Source organism: Haliotis cracherodii, unplaced genomic scaffold (assembly GCF_022045235.1).
Source record: "Haliotis cracherodii isolate W230 unplaced genomic scaffold, xgHalCrac1.p SCAF_11, whole genome shotgun sequence".
NCBI classification, from domain to species: domain Eukaryota; kingdom Metazoa; phylum Mollusca; class Gastropoda; order Lepetellida; family Haliotidae; genus Haliotis; species Haliotis cracherodii.
In genome coordinates, this window is record NW_027266266.1 from 8,915,531 (window position 1) to 8,936,999 (window position 21,469).

General features: G+C 38.7%; 1 pseudogene; it reads left to right on the plus strand.

The window, feature by feature from the left end:
* Positions 1–3,091: 3,091 nt before the first annotated feature.
* The window catches only part of LOC139456182 (zinc finger protein 721-like), a 46,512-nt pseudogene continuing 28,134 nt past the window's right edge, over positions 3,092–21,469 (plus strand).

The window sequence follows — 21,469 nt, forward strand, 5'->3', positions numbered from 1 at the left end:
TATACAAATGGTCGATACAGTTTCTGTCAGAACGGAAACCATTTTGTTCCTGAGACAATATACTGTTCTCCTCAAGCCAGTTCCTGATTCTCTTTTCAAAACGCCTGCATATATTTTACACAGACACAAAACGTACCTCTATACGACAGACGATTAGTCGGGACACTTTTATCTTTTGGCATGGGGCTAATAAGTCCTTGGTTCCACTGTGTAGGTAACACAGAATAATGAAAGCAGTAACTGACTAATTTATGCAATACTTTTATGCAGTGAGAGTTTTGTAAAACTTCAACTGGAACACCATCCAGATGGACAGCTTTGCCTTATTTGGTGTGTTAAATCGCTCGTTCGACTTCCTGGTATGAGATGGGCATGTTGAGTTCGAAAGTATCCATCTGCACGTGCTCTGTACCGTAACGTACACGTTCACACACTTTATAATAGTGGTCTTCATCAAACGAGCTGTTATCACTGCCGTTATAAAGCATGTTGTATGAGTCCCTCCAGTGTTCCTAGGTAACATTATACTATTTCTGTGTTTTTGTGGGGGGTTTATTCTTTTCGTTCCAAGTGGGTAGATGAGACTTGGTTAGAATACGTGTATATTTGTGACAGCTTAAAGCTGGTGACATTTAGTGAACTTTAGAAATGATGAGGAATAATATTATTTTTGTCAATTTGTTAATAGAACTGTGTTGGTTGTTGTTAATATCACTTTTATTCAGTGTGGGGAAATGTCATATATACCACGAAGTGGTCATAACATTGACACTGGACGATGAGCTATTTGTTTATCAATGTTTACTATCGATGTTAACTATGTAATGAGGAACATCAGTTGAATGAATGCTTGGATGCAGAGAGCATGTATACACGTAAAAGCAAGAGTAAAAAGACCACAAAGGTGGAAACAATGTAAGCCAACAGTTGGTGATTAGCAATGGACAAATGGAACAGAGACGTTAATTAGCACTAAATGGTAATCAGCAATGGACAAATAGAAGTCAGTTGCGTGGCACAGACCAATTAAATCGATAAGTGCAAGCATTATCAGATGTTCCCTGGCCACGATGTATGGCTTTCCACAATGGTGGAAAGACGATTATGAGGTAGTAAACACCACAAAGAAAAGGGACATAACTCCACGACGCTTTCAAGTAATCCATTTTAACGCAATTAACTTGGTGAGAATTTGCCGTGGATAGTATCTTGTCTAAGTGTTTTGTTCATGAAGAACCAAACTGTTCTAACACAAATATCAACATTGAAGTCGTGTTTGTTTAGTATTGTCCTAGTGCCAATATTAATAATTCTCTATTCATAAATAAATATAATAATCAAGAGTTCACACATGCATATCTGCAGTCAATCTTCGGATGTCTCACAAAAACAACTCACATCAGTTGTAAAAACATGTCGCCAGGCCTAATTTAGTAGATGCATGCCTGTTTACATGACAATCCTTACCAGACAAACAACACGCCGACCAATAACGATAATCCCCCCTCAAAGTGCCAGCCTCTGTCTCCAATAACCATAATCCGCTAGAACAACCTGTATTGTATCAACCAGGAACTAAAGGTGATAATAAATGGAATTATTGTCTTCGGAAAATAACCAATCAGCGATTGCTGTGCGTCCTTCCACTATATAAGTAAGTAGAGTGCCAAGCCATACTGCATCCGAATACATTGATTCTATCTGAAGGTAAGATATTTTCATGTGTTCTTTTAAGTTGATTTCTCTTTGTTAATATTGTATACTTTCAACTACGTGCGTAGGTTTATTGTGAAGTTTACGAGATTACGCTACTGCGATATTTGTATGTCGATTAAAATATGTCTCGTTCATAATATGAAGGGGCGGTCGGGTTTCTGGTGTCCCCCGCCGTGATATGGCTGTAATCTTCATTGGACAAGACGCATCTGTTAGGCATCCAATTTGCATCAATCAGATACTCAAAAGAATATTTCAAAATAAACAAATATATATTTAATGTTGGACATTTGTCAAGTATTACCTTGTCATTTCTCAACCTTTCGTGTCAGAAGTATACAATGAAAGATGCGCAAAGGCTTTTACATGGAATTATCAGGGCAAGTGTACATGCATAAGGTTCCACTAAGTGGATACGGGGCACTGTTTATATTTATTTTGTAAAGTCGGACAGAAATAAAGTAATAAATTAAATACTTCAAGTATTAAAATATAGATGTATGAAGCAATTGTTTATATTCTGAACGAGAGTACTTCGTGAATCGTTTGTCACTAACGCATACCTGGTAAATCGTGACACGTCAATGTTCTGTGAATCAAAAGATCAAAAATAATTCCAGGACTAAGATAATTTTTCCTACAAATGCATATTTTATTAGAAATAGTTGTAATGCAACGGGATCTATGAACCAAGTGACAGAAAAAGAGACTGGTCCCTGGCGCCGTTGAGGCGAAGGGCAGGGTACTAGTTTGTTACTAGCGACATCAGCGGTCCGAGCTGTGACTGCTGTCACAAAGCCGGGTGGTTGTACCCAGTGACGACAGTTTTTGATAGCGCAAATTTCGCCGATTATGCCTTCCCCCCCAATATGCTGTGGGTAGCGGAAATATGGAACGCCCAGTATAAGAACTAGAAAAATATCACTTTTTAATCGGTAATTGTGGTGGAATGATAGGGTCTATCTCATTGGCTCTGATATCTGGCCTCTGGATGTTACATTATTGTATTCTCTAGCGTTGGCGATTTATATTTGCAACACAGCCATGTCTATTCTCTTGACAGCATGACGCCTATGCCCTTTTAAGTATTACAGCAGTCATGGTACGGTAGCTATATACACTTCAGGGAGAGATTGTAGAAAAGATAACAAATAACCCCATTGACATATTATAAGATACAAGATATAATGGATGTGTTGAATGTAGAAACACATTTACAGTATCAGGTAGTTTATCATGATACATATTGTGTCATATTGTGTGGTCCTAGCCCGAGTTGTGATTGTGAAAACATCTGTAGGAAATGCATTCATTTGATAAAGGATCGTCACAACGCATTTATGTTTTCAGTGAACACGATACCAAGAAGTTGATAATGGAAGCACAAAGCCAGCCACAGAATACTGGCTCTGTTACTGAAACACGTGTGACCACCGTCTGTGAGAGTGAATTGCTGGAAACAGATCGTCTCAAGAAACACTGTGTTGCTGACACGCTGGAAACAGATGATCTCCAGCAACACAAAGATCGTGGTAGTCCTTCAAAGCGATCAAAGTGTGGAAAGTGTGGGGCAACATTTATTAAATCAGGTGCCATGAAAAGGCACATGCTTTGTCACAGTGAAGTCAAGCTTCATCAGTGTGACGAATGTGGGAAAGGATTTACTCAATCATGCAGCCTGAAGACACACATGAGGATTCACAATGAAATCAAGCCTTTTGAGTGCAGTGTATGTGAGAAAACATTTACATTTTCAAAAACTCTACAGAAACACATGAGGATTCACACTGGGATGAAGCCCTATCAGTGTGTTGAATGTGGGAAAAGATTTACACAATCATACAGCCTGAAGGTACACATGGGTAGTCACAGTGAAATCAAGCCTCATCAGTGCAATGTGCGTGAAAAAACAAATTCACTGTCCAGTTCTCTGCGGAAACACATGTTAATTCACACTGGAATTAAACCTTATCAGTGCAATGTATGTGAGAAAACATTTACATTTTCAAAAACTCTGCAGAAACACATGAGGATTCACAGTGGAATCAAACCCTATCAGTGCAATGTATGTGAGAAAACATTTAAACTATCAGATGCCTTTCAGAGACACATGCGAGTTCACACTGGAATCAAGCCTTATCAGTGTGTTGAATGTGGGAAAAGATTTACACAATCAGGTAGCCTGCAGACCCACATGAGGATTCACAGTAGAATCAAGCCTTTTCAGTGTGTTGAATGTGGGAAAAGATTTACACAATCAGGTAGCCTGCAGACCCACATGAGGATTCACAGTAGAATCAAGCCTTTTCAGTGTGTTGAATGTGGGAAAAGATTTACACAATCAATTAGCCTGCAGACCCACATGGGTAGTCACAGTGAAATCAAGTCTTATCAGTGCAATGTGTGTGAAAAAACATTTACATTATCAAAAACTCTGCAGAAACACATGAGGATTCACAGTGGAATCAAACCCTATCAGTGCAATGTATGTGAGAAAACATTTAAACTATCAGATGCCCTGCAGAGACACATGCGAGTTCACACTGGAATCAAGCCTTATCAGTGTGTTGAATGTGGGAAAAGATTTACACAATCAGGTAGCCTGCAGACCCACATGAGGATTCACAGTAGAATCAAGCCTTTTCAGTGTGTTGAATGTGGGAAAAGATTTACACAATCAGGTAGCCTGCAGACCCACATGAGGATTCAAAGTAGAATCAAGCCTTTTCAGTGTGTTGAATGTGGGAAAAGATTTACACAATCAATTAGCCTGCAGACCCACATGGGTAGTCACAGTGAAATCAAGTCTTATCAGTGCAATGTGTGTGAAAAAACATTTACATTTTCAAAAACTCTGCAGAAACACATTAGGATTCACAGTGGAATCAAACCCTATCAGTGCAATGTATGTGAGAAAACATTTAAACTATCAGATGCCCTGCAGAGACACATGCGAGTTCACACTGGAATCAAGCCTTATCAGTGTGTTGAATGTGGGAAAAGATTTACACAATCAGGTAGCCTGCAGACCCACATGAGGATTCACAGTGGAATCAAGCCTTTTCAGTGTGTTGAATGTGGGAAAAGATTTACACAATCAATTAGCCTGCAGGCCCACATGAGGATTCACATTGGAATCAAGCCGTATCAGTGTGTTGAATGTGGGAAAAGATTTACACAATCAGGTAGCCTGCAGACCCACATGAGGATTCACAGTGGAATCAAGCCGTATCAGTGTGTTGAATGTGGGAAAGGATTTACACATTCAGGTCACCTGCAGTCACACATGAGGATTCACAGTGGAGTCAAGCCGTATCAGTGTGTTGAATGTGGGAAAGGATTTACACAATCAGGTAATCTGCAGTCACACATGAGGATTCACAGTGGAATCAAGCCGTATCAGTGTGTTGAATGTGGGAAAGGATTTACGCAATCATGTAACCTGCAGTCCCACATGAGGATTCACAGTGGAATCAAGCCGTATCAGTGTGTTGAATGTGGGAAAGGATTTACACAATCATGTAACCTGCAGTCACACATGAGGATTCACAGTGGAATCAAGCCGTATCAGTGTGTTGAATGTGGGAAAGGATTCGCACAATCATCTAACCTGCAGAAACACTTGAGGGTTCACAGTTGAATCAAGCCGTATCAGTATATTGAATTGTGTGGATTGTAATCTCATAAGTGAATGAGTGTGCATAACAACTGAGAAATGATAAATCAGCCGTCGTGTTATCGGGTATCCTTTAATTCATGCATGGGCTACTGACACCTAGAGATTGGTGTATTCCATCTGATCTACATAACTACAGATATAGTGGGGTCAAGATTAGACTTTCTCCATTTATATACCAATTATTATCATTTGAAAACAAATATCTTGGTGGGTAACTCTTTTTTATGGTTATCCATCATCAAGACACACATTATTATTTTTCAAAATCTTTCATGGTCACAACATGGGAAAACGTTTTGAAAGTACACCAAAATGTGAAATGAAGTGTGTTAATTATCGGCAAGCATTTGGGGCCATTTACTAATTGGACGACGATGTCAGTTGTAGAAACCATTTACAAAAATAGAAACAGACCTTCTGGTATTCCGTTTTCGTGGTTTTATTTTCATATTGACGTTTGTTAATTTCATTGTCAGCCTTTTGTGATAAAGGCTATATTCAAGCCTGCGTGGGTACACTCTGAGGTTGTTTAACATATATAATATGCAATTTAATTGCCTGTAAAAAGAGCCAATTCTGGATTCTATGAACTGAAATATATTCTGTGGCGTTTACTGATTCTTTCTGAATAAAATATTGAATCAATATGAATCGTTAGTAGCTCCCTTGTTGGTCACACTTCATAATGACACTTGTCGGTTAGAGTAACAGACGTGCATATGATCTTCTGATAGGTAGAATGATGGGCTACAGATTAGACAACTGTCTGGTTGGTCACACTGCAAAACGACACCTTGCCAGTCTGGATTGGTGGGTTGGTTGGTTTGTTGTTTAACACTGCACTCAACAATATTCCAGCTATATGGAAATAATCGCGTCTGAACCAGACAATCCAGTCATGGATATGATGAGCACTGATCCACGCAGTTGGGATCGATGACATGCATGAACCAAGTCAGCGAGCCTGACCACCTGATCCCACCAGTCGCCTCTTACGACAAGCATGTGTTGCTGAAGACGCATTCCACCCCGGATCTTCATGGGTCGCTAGTCTGGGTGACAGACTTACTTAGTTTGGGTTTTAATGTGCGCTGTCTGACATGTGTATTTCGCGCACGGGCCCACCAGGCCATTTAATAATGTGGTGGAGAAGGTCAGGCAACCTGGAGGGGGTTTATGGTTGCTTAATCTATTTTGGCGGAATTTTTTTGTTTTCAAATATGCCATGCTAAAAAGGTGGGTTAAACTAAAGAAGTTTGTGTGGTTGTGTGTTTTTATGATTTGTGGGTTATATTTTATTGGTAGCTTGTTTGTTGTGTTTTGTTTGTTTGTTTTCTAAATGTGGTCTAGTAGGCCTGTTTGGGGTTAGATAATCTAGTTCTAAGTCTTTGCCTAGTTTAATAACATTGGTGGCGCTATTAGGTGTCTGAAGTATTAGTTTTGGTCGGTGTTTGTGTTTGTGTTTTTGATAGTGTGGATAAGGGTTAAGAGTTTTTAGTGTTCTTTTTGGGGGCTGTTCCAAATTTCAACACTGAAACAATGTCATGTGCCTGCTGAGTGTGTTGAATGTGAGAAAGAATTTACAGCCAGGTAGCCGGAAGCCACACATAAGGATTGTGTCACTTCAGAAACCTATGATTATGGGTTCAAATCACGGTAAACATCAGATCCGGGTTAGAATAGGTCTTCAGAATCCATGCTTGCCGTAAGAGGCGACTATGCTTGTCGTAAGAGGCGATTGGATGGTCAGGCTCGCTGACTTGTTTGATGCATGTCTTTGATCCAAACTACGTGGACCGATGCTCATGATGTCAATCACTGGATTGTTTTGTTCAGATTCGATTACTTACAGACCGACGTCATAAAACTGGAATATTGCTGAGTGCGGTGTAAAACAACAAACCAACCAACAAACAAACATAATGTGTCAAAAAACCCGTAACAGGACCACATTCGAATGTCCAAAGATCAGCTGTGAAATGACCGAACAACATACACATCACCGGCAAAGACAATAGGGCGGTCGGGTAGCCTAGTGGTTAAAGCGTTAGCTCATTACGTCGAAGACCCGGGTTCGATTCCCGACATGGGTACAACGTGTGAAGCCCATTTCTTGTGTCCCCCGCCGTGATATTGCTGGAATATTGATAAAAGCAGTGCAAAATCAAACTCACTCATTCACTTGAATTTATTAATAGCAAATTTCCCCACTCCAAACTGTTTTTTTTAAGAATTAATAAGTGGAAGTGGGATGGGGACTATTTTAAGTTTCTCTCCCATTTACCACTAATTTAAATAGGATGCTGGAAACGAATATACACTGCCATCTTGACTGACTGTAGATAGTATTTGTGATCTCAACAATCACCGGGCGTGTCCATGCAGAGAGGATCTCATTTAGGCACTTGCTCTCTAAGCATGCTGAGTATTAGTGCTGAGGAATTCCATAGGTAGTAGTAGTAAAATGTTTATTAAAGTGTCACGCGCACAACATGTACAATATAAAATCGATGCACATAAGATAAAAGGTGTTAGAGTGCGTCCAGCCAGACATTGGCTTATGAGACACTGCATACAATATAAACAAAATACATACATAATATATATAATGTGAGTGGTGGGAAGTTTAGCTACGAAATCAGAAGACTCCCAGGAAACAATAACAAACTCCTCGATTCAACAACGAAAGAAAAAGAAAGGATAGGTAGAGAGAGAGGTAATTTAATAATCATGGCGACGACTGTCGCCTTTTAAACATTTTAAAAAGCATTGCAGCAAGCAATTTTTGTTAAACGTTTGAATTCATTAAGTAAATAAATTTCTCTTCTTCGCATATCACATTAAAATTTCGGTTGTTTTCTTTAGCTGCTCAATATAAATCATGCCGTAAATCTTCATAAAAACAGCATTGTAGTAAAAAATGACATTCATCTTCCACCAAATCAAAATTGCAATAATTACATAACCTCTCCGATAGTGGTATAGGTGGCATGAAATACCTGCCCATCTCAACAAACAAATGAAAGATTCCAAATCTTGGCTAAAATACGGCGGTGGTCTCTAACCAAAATATTTTAACATAGAAATCAACAGAAAGTGTACACTTATATTTTCTGTAGGTATGTAACTTATTTCCTTTCACATTACCCGTATCATTCCAAAGCGAAGTGTGCCAATAAACTGCGTCATCTTGAAATAAACCGTTTTTAATATACCTAACACAGCGTTTAACACCCCATCTGATTTCCAGTAAGTGAGTACAATTATACTGGTTCAAAAGGTTCATAATTTTACTATCCCAAGATGTGGTAATTTAATTCTTTATTCATGTACATGTGTAGGCCAGCGGCCCATGGTACAATATTCGGTCCATCATTAACATTTATAGGGTTAGTGTTTGGAGTCTAACATTCGTAGCATGGTATATAAAAGTTGCAACATTTCTAATTACAGTTTCATTGTTTACCGCCATAAGCATATTGAATTTGGCAAGAGTAGGATGTACAAAATACTTCTGTGGTAAATACTGAAGACGAAGTTCATCATAAGCGTTACAAATTAATAAAAAATGATATTCATTCTCGACATATCTTTGGTTGCAACTATTGCACAATCTCTGCTCTCGTGGAGTATTAACGTATCTACCAGTCTCAATATGGAGAGTGTGGGAGCTACAGCGAAACTGGGCTAGTGCAACACGAAATTTGTTGATAGTGATAGCAGACAAATGCAACTCTAGACTGAATGAATTTTTGAAAAGTGTATAATGGAACATTTTAGAACTATTTGCTAAAGACCAATGCCAGTCAATGCCAGGCAAATAACATATTGGTTCTCCCATATATATCCAAATCCAAGGCTGTATAAAAGAGTTTTGACTTTTGTAGCCCAATTAGTTTTACCATGTGTGGCTAGCTGAAATAACATATCATAACTTTTCTTAGGATATCGTGAATTTGGTAGGGACATAAGTTTACACCAATATTTTATACAGCGTTTATACGCAGAAATGTACAGTGGGTATCTTCCACACTCTCCTCGCACAACATGATTGGGAGTAGACGTTTTTAACACCTAGCAGACGTTTACAAGCAAGAACATGGATACTTTCTATTTCTTTGCAGTTTTCAAAACTCCACATTTCAGCCCCATATAACATAATTGGAGCAATTTTTGTATCGAATATTTTAAAAAATAGTTTCAGTGGAATAGGTTTAAGTGATGAAAGGGATTTTAGAACCGAGAACAATACCCGTTTAGCCTGTAATGAAGCATTGTAAGTATGTTTCGACCATGATAAATTCTTTGAAAATACAACTCCCAAATATTTGTACGATGATACACATTCCAACTGACAACCACTGAAATACCATTTCTCAGATCTAGAAAGTACACCACCATTCTTAAAAACTACTATTTTCGACTTATCAAGATTTACCTTAAGGAAATAATTATGGCAATAGTGTTCGAGTACATCGATGCGTTTTTGGAGGCCATATACAGTATCTGATATAAGAATTACATCATCAGCAAAGAGTAGCAGGAATAGTTGAATTATGCCTGGATGGAGCTGGATTCCGGGTTCACAGTTAGCCTCAATGTCAACAGCTAGATCATTGATAAACAATGAAAACAAAAACGGGCTCAGTACACAGCCTTGACGGACACCCAAGTCACAATCGAATACATCTGAGAAGTTATTGTTAAACTTTACACAGGAACGTACAGTCGTATATATGGATTGTATACATTTAAACATTTTAGGTGACACACCACTGTTATTCAAAACTATCCATAGTTTTGATCTGTTTATAGAGGCGAACGCTTTGGAGAAGTCTACAAATAAAGCATATAGTTTACCTCGCTTCTTCCCCAGGTAACGCTGTATAACTGACTGTAAAATAAACATATTATCAATTGTGGAATAGCCACAACGAAATCCTGCTTGCGACTCCACAACTTTATCATAGGCATCACACCAAGCCTGCAACCTTCTATTTAGAACAGAAATATATAACTTGCTAAAAATACTTAATACTGTAATCCCTCGGTAGTTATCGGGTGTATTAGTATCCCCTTTCTTGTGTAATGGTACAATTTGGCCAGTCGACCAGGAAATCGGAAAATAAGCGGAATCAAACATAACGTTAAACAGACGGGTAATATAGGGAACTAACACATCGCATGCGTATTTGAACATTTCAGCAATAAGTTTATCACTGCCGGCAGCTTTGCCTGTTTTCAATTTGTTAATTGCCTCAATTACCTCCTGCTGTTCAATTGGCGAGTCTAAGATAGTTAAGTCATCAAAATTGTTATCTGGCACAGTGTTATCTTCATCCCCCATTTCTGAATCGAACAACCCCTTAAAATGTGAAAACCATTGCTCAATATTTATATTTGGCTTAGGACGGACAGTGGTAGCAGACAGACGTTTCAAATTTGCCCAAAATATTTTACTGTTATCCAAGTTAGTCAAAATGGTACTCTGTACATTGTCTTGATATAACTTCTTTTTTTCACGGATAACATGTGTATAAGTATTTCTTGCCTTAATATAGTTACAAAGTGATGACGAATCTTTTAGTGATCGGAAAACCTTAAGAAGCCTATATCTTTCACAGCGGTGGCATTCACACTCCTTATCGAACCATGGCTGTTTACTTCTAGAAATATAAGAAGGGCGTTTCATACATTTCGCAGCGGTACATAAAACATCTGAAAATACCTCAACTGCTTTATCAATTTTACCTGAAGCGATAAAATCTGAACACTTGTCAAGCATTGAAATAGAATTTGTAGACAGTAAACTGTCTCTTAAAGTTTGAGTTTTGTCCTCGTTCCACACAAAGCGGTAGCTGTCCCCTGGGTCTCGTGCAACACGCTCACGGTCTCTCGATCCAGCTTTGGCACGTGCGTGAAATGAACATGTAACTGGCATATGGGTCGACTCTGTTCTATTTGCAATGTCAAACTGTTTGCACAACATAAACAATGGAGGGGATGCAACAATATAGTCGATTACGCTTGTGCCATTGTGGCTGATGAAGGTATAATCACCTTTTGCCGCGTCTGATCCACATCGGCCATTGAAAATGCACAAATTCAAAGCACTACATACGTTTAGTAAAATCTTACCAAGGCGATTAACAGTAGTATCACAAGAGAAACGTTTGGTGATCACGTTGCCATAAATATCAGAAGGTTCCTGGATGCCAAGCCTTTCAGCAATATCACTCTCTGCGGCATCGGGCTCATTACCGGTTCGGGAATTAAAGTCACCTCCAAGCATGATAAACATATCACCATATTTTTGTATAACATCTAACAAGGATTCAAATAATAAACTTATTCCACATTTTGTTGGTTTACCCCTGTACCAAGTTGACCCATCAGGATTGACATAAACACAAGCTACCAATACATCTTTTTCTAGCTTAAATACCGATTTATCCAAAATAACATATATCACATTCTGTCCAATAATGTGCTCTTTGACATAATTGACTAGAGACTTTCTAATAAGTACTACAATCCCCCCCGATAATCTCCCAAAAGATGACAATCTCTCTGCAGACAAAACATATGGCTGGTAATCACCAAGCTGTTGATCAAAATCACAGTCCTTGGCCCATGTTTCTGTGAGTCCAATAAAGTCAAACTGTGTGATATATGAAACAAATTCATCGTCTAGAAGTTTGTTAGTAATACCGGAAATGTTCCAGAACAAGAAATCTGAAATTGATTTAGTAACACAGCGATAATCCGGCGCTCGGCCACACCTCTATTTATCATTAGTATCTGTGTCCTGCCTATCTGAATGCTGTTGGTAATCCTTAACTACAAGGGCACCATTCTTGTAGTAGCCTTGCTTGTTATTACGTCTCAAATCCTGGAGTAAAACATCTAGACCCTCGGTGAATAATATTAGACAGGCGCTCCTGCTGCATAGATTTAAGTCTGAAAAGATATCTGAAACATTCTATTTTCTGAGTAACCCAAACTGAGCACCAGCCCATCTCCCCTCTACTTGCAAGAACAGGAGCATATTTATTTAAACCAAGGAAAATCCTGGCGGTCTATTTTGCACAACCACAACGTCTTTAACACTATGTAAGCCCTATGTACTGGCACCATAAAACAAAACTGTTTTAAACAGTGATTTATACAACTTCGTAAAAACATCATATAACATTCCACCAGCATAACTATACTTAGTGCGCAGAGCAGATACCGCTCTACTAGCGGACTTACAAAGCTCTTTCATGGTCTTGTGCATGTCTTAATATTCGTTTAAACACAATCCTAGATAACGGTAACCACTCTCATAAGAAATGGAGTATTGCCACACGAAAACTGATAACAAGATCTAACGACAGATTTCTTCCGAAAATGGACAATTTGTGTTGTCATCATTGATGCTTATACGCCATTTTAAACACCAAGTAATTACAATATCTAACATATTTTGGAGATATGCTTCCCAATATCATCAGCGTATAACAAAATGGATAACATTTTATCTCCGTGGCTAGATCATTTCTATATATAGAAAATACAGTTGGTGACAATTTGCAACCTTTCTTAACACCCTTGGAAACATTAAAAGAATCTGTTATATAGTCATTAACGCGTACTTCACATCTCACATCTTGATATAGGGCTTGAACAGCTTTCAATATCTTCCCTTGTACTCCAACAGACATAAGTTTAAACCATTGACAATTGCGGTCAGCATACTTTCTTTAAGCCTATAAAACAAACATAGGTTCATAGTCAAGCTCATTTCCTATTATTTATCACATTATATAAAGTATACAAATGGTCGATACAGTTTCTGTCAGAACGGAAACCATTTTGTTCCTGAGACAATATACTGTTCTTCTCAAGCCAGTTCCTGATTCTTTTTTCAAAACGCCTGCATATATTTTACATGGTATAGACACAAAATTAATACCTCTATACGACAGAGGATCAGTCGGGACACTTTTATCTTTTGGTATGGGGCTAATAAGTCCTTGGTTCCACTGTGTAGGTGACACAGAATAATCAAAGCAGTAACTGACTAAGTTATGCAATACTTTTATGCAGTGAGAGGTCTGTAAAACTTCAACTGGAACACCATCCAGATAGACAGCTTTGCCTTTTTTGGTGTGTTAAACCTCTCGTTCGACTTCCTGGTATGGGATGGGCATGTTGAGCTCGAGCGTATCCATCTGCACGTGCTCTGTACCGTTACCTACACGTTCACACACTTTATAATAGTGGTCTTCATCAAACGAGCTGTTATCACTGCCGTTATAACACGTGTTGTACGAGTCCCTCCGGTGTTCCTAGGTAACATTTTATTATGGCTGTGTTTTTATGTGGTTTATTCCTTCGTTCCAAGTGGGTAGATGAGACTTGTTTAGAATACGTGTATAATTGTGACAGCTTAAAACTGGTGGCATTTAGTGATGATGAATACTATTATTGTTTGTCAATTTGTTAATAGAACTGTGATATAAAGTATATGTTGTCTGTTGTTTACATCACTTTTATTCAGTGTGGGGAAATGTCCTTTCTACCACGAAGTGGGCATAACATTGACACTGGACAATGAGCTATAGCTATTTGTTTATCAATGTTTATGTTTGAGAGAGCATCTATCGATGTTAACTATATTATGATGAACATCAGGTGAATGAATGCTTGGATACAGAGAGCATGTATACATGTACACGTAAAAGCAAGAGTAATGGACAAATGGAACACAGAGGGTTAATTATCACTGAATGGTAATCAGCAATGGACAAATAGAAGTCAGTTGCGTGGCACAGACCAATTAAATCGATAAGTGCAAGCATTATCAGATATGTTCCCTGGCCACGATTTATGGCTTTCAACAAATGAAGAAAAAACATTTTCCACTATCAGGTGAAAAGACGATTATGAGGTAGTAAACACCACAAAGAAAAGGGACATTACTCCGCGACGCTTAGAAGTAATCCATTGTAACTGAGTTCACTTGGTGAGAATTTGTCGTCGATAGTATATTGTCATAATGTTTTGTTCATGAAGAACCAAACTGTTCTAACACAAATATCAACATTGAAGTCGTGTTCCAAAATGTATTCGGATGCAGTGTGACTTGGCACTCGAACTGCACCTACTTATATAGAGGAAGGACGCACAGCAATCGCTGAGGCAAAATATTAATTATTCATTTGCAAATAAAATAAATATAATATTCAAGAGTTCACACATGCATCTTTGCAGTCAATCTTCGGATGTCTCACAAAAAACAACTCACATCAGTTGTAAAAACATGTCGCCAGGCCTAATTTAGTAGATGCATGCCTGTTTACGTGACAGTCCTTACCAGATAAACAACACGCCGACCAATAACGATAATCCCCCCTCAAAGTGTCAGCCTCTGTTTTCAATAAACATAATCCGCTAGATAACCTGTATTGTATTGTTCACCAGGAACTAAAGGTGATCATAAATGGAATTAATGTCAATGAAAAATAACCGATCAGCGATTGCTGTGCGTCCTTCCTCTATATAAGTAGGTGCAGTTCGAGTGCCAAGTCACACTGCATCCGAATACATTTTGGAACGCTAGCAACACGTATATCATCATTCATTGATTTTATCTGAAGGTAAGATATTTTCATGTGTTCTTTCAAGTTGATTTCTCTTTGTTAATATTGTATACTTTCAACTACGTGCGTAGGTTTATTGTGAAGTTGTATTGTCAAATATATTTTGAATATCCTATAACGTTTTATGAGTGTTTTGAACATCAAATTGTTCCACTGTTCCAACTATATGTGTCACCTAAGTATGTTGTTTAAATCTTCGGTCACCAAAATAGAAGTACAGTTATTCCTAATCAATATTTGGTAACGGTTTGATAAATGATAAATAAAGTAACAACAACGTTTTGTAAGTAAATTATTTTATGTCGTGAATGAGCATTGGACTACAATGGTCATCGGTAACAGTCAACTTTTTTCGTCTAGGAAGTATACATGTAACTCTAAAAGCTCAAAATAAAATAGGTCATGGGACATGTATTAACGACGGTGAGTCGGTTGACTTTATTACCCTAATAATCTAAAATGACGTCCATAATTTCAAACTGACAGTAGCATTGAGAATCACGAGTATTGATTGGGAGACTGTGACTGTGATCAATGACTGTGTTTCCCATGACATAAATGACAACTTGAATAGATAAACAATGAAGATACTCAAAAGAATATTTCAAAATAAACAAATATATATTTAATGTTGGACATTTGTCCATTATTACCTTGTCATTTCTCAACCTTTCGTGTCAGAAGTATACAATGAAAGATGCGCAAAAAACTTTTACATGGAATCATCAGGGCAAGTGTACATGCATAAGGTTTCCCTAAGGGGATACAGGACACTGCTTATATTTATTTTGTAAAGTCGGACAGAAATAAAGTAATAAATTAAATACTTCAAGTATTAAATTGTATAGGTATGAAGCAATTGTTTATATTTTGAACGAGAGTACTTCGTGAACGCACACCTGGTAAATCGTGAGACGTCAATGTGAATCAAAAGAACAAAAACAATTCCAGGACCAAGACAATGTCTCCTACAAATGCATATTTTATTAGAAATAGCTGTAATGCAACGGGATCTATGAACCAAGTGACAGAAAAAGAGACTGGTTCCCCTGGTGGTGTTGAGGCGAAGGGCAGGGTACTAGTTTGTTACGAAATAGAGACCCAGAGACGACAGTTTTTGATGACGCAAATTTCGCTGATTATGCCTTTTCCCCCCAATATGCTGTGTGTAGTGGAAATATGGAACGCTCAGTATAAGAACTAGAAAAACATCACTTTTTTATCGGTAATAGTGGTGGAATGATAGGGTCCATCTCATTGGCTCTGATATCTGGCCTCTGGATTTTGCATTATTGTATTCTCTAGCGTTGGCGATTTAAATGTGTAACACAGCCATGTCTATTCTCCTTTGACAGCATGCTTACTTACTTACTTACTTTGGAGATTTAACGTGCGCTTTCCGACTGATGCGTATTTCGCACACGGGCCCGGCCAGGCCATTTAATGTGTTTCCGAAAGGGGCGAGGGTGGTCTGTGCAACCCAAGAGGGGGCTTTAGGGGTTGCTTATATAGAATTTGGGAATTTTGAGATTTGGAATAGATGCTGATGGGGTTGGGGAGGAGAACTAAGGGAGCTGGGTATGGTGGATGATTGTTTGTTTATGTGATTTTGATTTGGTAGGTTATTATGGTTTTAGATGCGTTTTATTAGTTCCGTTTTTATTAAGAATACGCCTAAGGCCTTGAAGTTTTCTAGTTTATTTTGTGGGTTTAGTATTGCTTCTAGAGTGAGAGCCTTGTTTAGATTGAGGGTGGTTTGTAATGCGGTTCGATGTGTTAGGTAGTGTGTGCAGTGGATGAGTGCGTGTTCTGGGGTTTCTGGTTGTTTGCAGTGTGGGCAGTTACCTGTAGTGTGTTTTTTAAATTTTTTTAGGTGGTTATTTAGGTTGGTGTGTCCTGTTTGGAGTTTAGTGATTACTCTGTCGATTTTTTTTGATGGATGGAGAATTTTTGGTTTGGTTAGTGGTTTGCTGAGCACTCTTTTGATTTTGCTATTTGAGTTTAGATATAGGTTATGCCATTTTTTTGTGATTTTTTGTTTGTTTACACTTTTAATTTCTGATTTTGAGATGGGTAAGTTTAAGCTTATTTCTGGGATTTTAAGGGATAGTTTAGCTGCTTTATCGGCGTTTTCATTACCGTATATTCCTACGTGGGCGGGTATCCACAAGAAGGTTATTTGTTTGCCTGCTTTTGTTAGGTCGTTGGAGCTTTTAAGTATTTGATTTATTAATTTAGGTCGGTTTTTGGTATTTTTGTTTTGGAGGGCTTGTAGTCCACTTAGGGAGTCAGTAAGTATTAGGATTTTTTGGTTGTTTTTGGATTCTTGATTGTGGAGGGCTGAGGCCATGCCCATTAGTTCGGCCGTGAATATTGATTGGTTATTTGGGAGTCGGAAGGATTGTGTGGTTTTAGTTGGTTGTGTGGTATGGACTCCGAAACCCGTGTATTTGGAGGTCGGATCTGAGGATCCGTCCGTGTAAATGTGACACCAATTTGGCCAATTTTTGTGTATGTATGCTAGTGTGGTAGTTTTAGCTATGTTTGGGTCGGTTTGTTTATTTATTTGGCTAGCTAGTGTTGTGTCTATTTTGGGTATTTTAAGTTTAGGGGTGAAGATATTTGATTGTTTGCAGTTTTGTTTAAGATTTTTAATTTGGTGTTCATTTAGGTAGTTTGTTATTCTTTGGGATATTGGGGTAAGTAAGGGGTGTTTACGAGCTAGAGCTTGGTTTTTAGGGCTGATGTTTTGGTTTATTAAGTTTTGGATGAGAGGGTTTGATTGGGACGCGGCCCAGAAATTTAAGCTTAGCTGTTCCCTGCGTAGACTTAGTGGCATTTCTCCTGTTAAGGCCTGAAGTGAGGTGTAGGAGGTGCCATGTTGGGTGCGTGTAATGAGTTTGAGAGCCTGATATTGTATTGAGTCAAGTTTTTTGGATAGAGAGTTGTTTAGGGTGTTGTATATGGCGCAGCCGTAGTCTAGTTTTGATCTAATTAGGGATATGTAGAGAGAGAGGAGAGTATCTTTGGAGGCTCCCCAGTTAGAGCCAGTTAGGCATCTTAGGGTGTTTAGGTCTTTACTGCATTTAGTTGTTAGGTTTTGGATGTGAGCATCCCAGGTGAGATGTTCATCGAAAATAAGTCCTAAGAATTTGGTTTGTTTTTGAAATTTGATTGTTTGGTTGTTTAGCTGGAGGATTGGGGAGGCGGGTTTCATGTTTTTATGTTTGAATACTATTCCTGTTGTTTTTTCTGAGTTAAGGGAGAAGCCCCATTTGTCAGCCCATTGTTGTATTTTATTAAGAGATTTTTGGAGTAGATTTGTGGCCATTTTCATGCTTTTAGTGCGGATCCAGATGGCTCCATCATCCGCGAATTTTGATGTGTTTACTTTAGGGGATAGACCCTCGAATAGATCGTTTATCATTATATTGAAGAGGGTGGGGCTGAGGATACTGCCCTGTGGAGTGCCATTTTCTAGGGGACATTGGTCCGATAGAGTTTGGTCTATACACACGGTTATTTTACGATTGTTTAGGAAGTCCTGGATGTAGTTATCTGACCTTTGAGTCCTATTTTTTTAAGTTTTTGTATTAGCCCATCGTGCCATACCATGTCGAAAGCTTTAGAGAAGTCTAAGAAGATGCCTGTGGTATATTGTTTATTTAGTTGTCCTGTCTTAATATCTTGTTCTAGTCGGGCGAGGTTATCTAGGGTTGAGCGGCCAGGAGTGAAACCGCTTTGATCTGGGTTTATGGTGTTATTTTGGGTTAAGTAATGTTGTAATCTATTTTTAGCCATTGATTCCATTACTTTACATAAGTTTGAAGTTAGGGATATTGGTCTATATGAGTTAGCTTGATTAGCTGGTTTATTAGGTTTAGGGATTGGTATGACTAGGGCCTGTTTCCAGGGTGTAGGAACCTGTCCGTTTAGGTAGATGAGATTGTATAGTTTGAGTAGTGCCTGGAGCAGTTTTAGGGGGAGTTTTTTAATTATTTGGTAAGAGGTTAGGTCTAATCCTGGGGCTGTGCCCTTTTTCCTGTTTTGGATTACGTAGAGGAGCTCCTCCATTGTGTAGGGTTGATTTATTTCTAGATTGTTATTGTTTGGTTCTTTTGTGGGTTTGTTTTCTGTTTTAAGTTTATCTTGGAATTTTTGGCTGAAGTTGCTGTTACTGCTAACGGCCGAAAAGTGGTTGGCGAGATTATTTGCTTTTTGGGCGGGGTTGGTTGAGTTGTTAATGTTAGGTTTTTTTTTATGTCGTTTTAAGCCTCTAATGGCGTGGATTTTGCGCCAGACCGTTCTGGCATCTGTACGGTTATTTATACCTTCGCAGAATTTTTTCCAGTCTCTACTTTTGGCTATTTGGACTAGTTTTTGAACCTGGTGGTTTAGTTCGTGGGCTATGTTTAAATATTTGTAGTCGCGTTTTGCTTTATTGAAGGCTGATTTACGTTTTCGTCTAGTCTGTTCTATTTCCTCATTCCACCATGGTACCGTCGGTTTGCCTGTCTTAGATACTTTGAAGGGGATGGAGGTTTTGGCTGCGTTTATTATATAGTCTGTTAGGTTTTTACAATAGGTTTCTGGATCATTATTTTCTATTTCGTTTAAGTTAGCTTCGTTGCAGATATCTTGGAATTGGTCCCAGTTAGCTTTGTTGTAATGGAATTTTGGTTCTTGGTTTTCTGTTTGGATTGGTACGTTTGTATTTCCTATGGTTATGTTTATGGGGAAGTGGTCGCTACCTAGCGGGACGTCGTGCACTTCCCATTGAGTGCTTTGGGCTAGATCTGCGGTGCATATGGTTAGGTCGATAGCCGACATTTTTTGGTTTATCTTATCGTACCTCGTGGGTTGGTTGCTATTAAGGAGTACTAGGTCGTTTGTTTCTATCCATTCGGAGATTAATTTGCCATGATTATCTATTTTATCATCTATGCTCCATGTAGGATGGTGAGCGTTAAAGTCTCCTAGGAATATAGTAGATTTATCGCTTATTTTGAGTAGTTTGTTTAGATCCTCAGGTTGGACTTTTTGTTCCGCCCAGTGGTAAATATTTATGATGTTTATGTTTCGGTTATTTAATGTGATTTTAATGCCGTTGGCTTCTAGGTTTGGCGTGTCTATTTTTATTTCTTCGTAATTTATATCTTCCCTGATAAATATGATTAGTCCTCCTGCGGCTCTTCTTGTTTTCGGTTTAGCTCTGTCAGTTCTAACTGAGTTGTAGTTAGGTAGTGTGAATTTCGATTTTTTTGAGAATTTGGTTTCCTGTATACAAGCAATGTGAGGGCCTTTATTTAGTTTAAATTTAGTTTTTAGTTCATGGCCGTGGGAGGTGAGTCCGTTGGCGTTCCACTGAAAAATATTTAGTCCTTCGAATATTGGGTTCGGGTGATTGGTGATTTAGTTTTTAGTTTTTATTTTATTCGGTGAGTTCTTTTAGATGGAGGTTAAAGGTTAAAGAGGAAGAAGGGAAGATCGGTTAATTTTAGATTGAAAGCTACTTTGTGGAAGGATTCCATACTAGCTTTTGGTGAGTTTTGACTATGCATATATGCTAGGAGTAAGGTGAGGTTATTTAGGTTTGGGGTGTTGGCTGGTTGGGAAGTTTGGTTTGTTTTAGTTGGAGTAGTGTCTATTGTTTCCTCAGTAGTGGAGAAATCTTCGTCATGGGTTGGATTAGGTTTAGCTGGTTGAGTTTCCATGGGGGAGGCATGTGTTGTGGAGGGTTGTGAAGGTGTTGGCGGGATGGGTGTAGCTGATGTTTTCTTAGTGTTTGTGTTTTGTTGTTGTGCTTGCTTGTGGGAGAGCGTTGTTGCCATATGGGCTGTAGGGTGCTTGGATGAGGGTCGTGTTGTGGTGGTCATTTTGAGGTTTGTTTTGCATGCGGGGGTTGATGTTTTGGGAGGGTTCGTGGTTGGTTGAGTGGCTGCTTGTGTGTGTGAGGTGGGTGCGGTTTCTCGGTAGGGGTCCCAGACAGAGCTGTCGGTTATGGGTGTGGTGTTTGTTTGTGGGATGGTGTTTGGGTGTGGTGTAGGGAGGAGTGGTTTAGATGCAGGTGTAGCAAATTTTCGTGTTTAGATTTTAGCCGTTTCTATGTTTATGTGTTTTTTGGCCTGCTGGGTGAGTGTGTGTCTGTGTGGGCATTGGTTTGAAAGTGAAGTGTGTTGGGTGGATTTGCAGTGGATGCACCAGGGTGTGCATGTGCCTGGGCAGTCTGTTTGTGCGCATTTTTTACATTTAGTTTTAGGGTAGGTGCATTGGGAAGCAGTGTGGTTGTATTTGAGGCACTTTGAACATTGCTTAACCTGCTTTATATAGGGTTTGACTTCTAAGTTTGTGTGGGCTCCGAAGGATATGTGTTTGGGGGCTTCAGGGAATTTAGCGGTTTTTTTAAAGTTGATTATGACAATGGAGG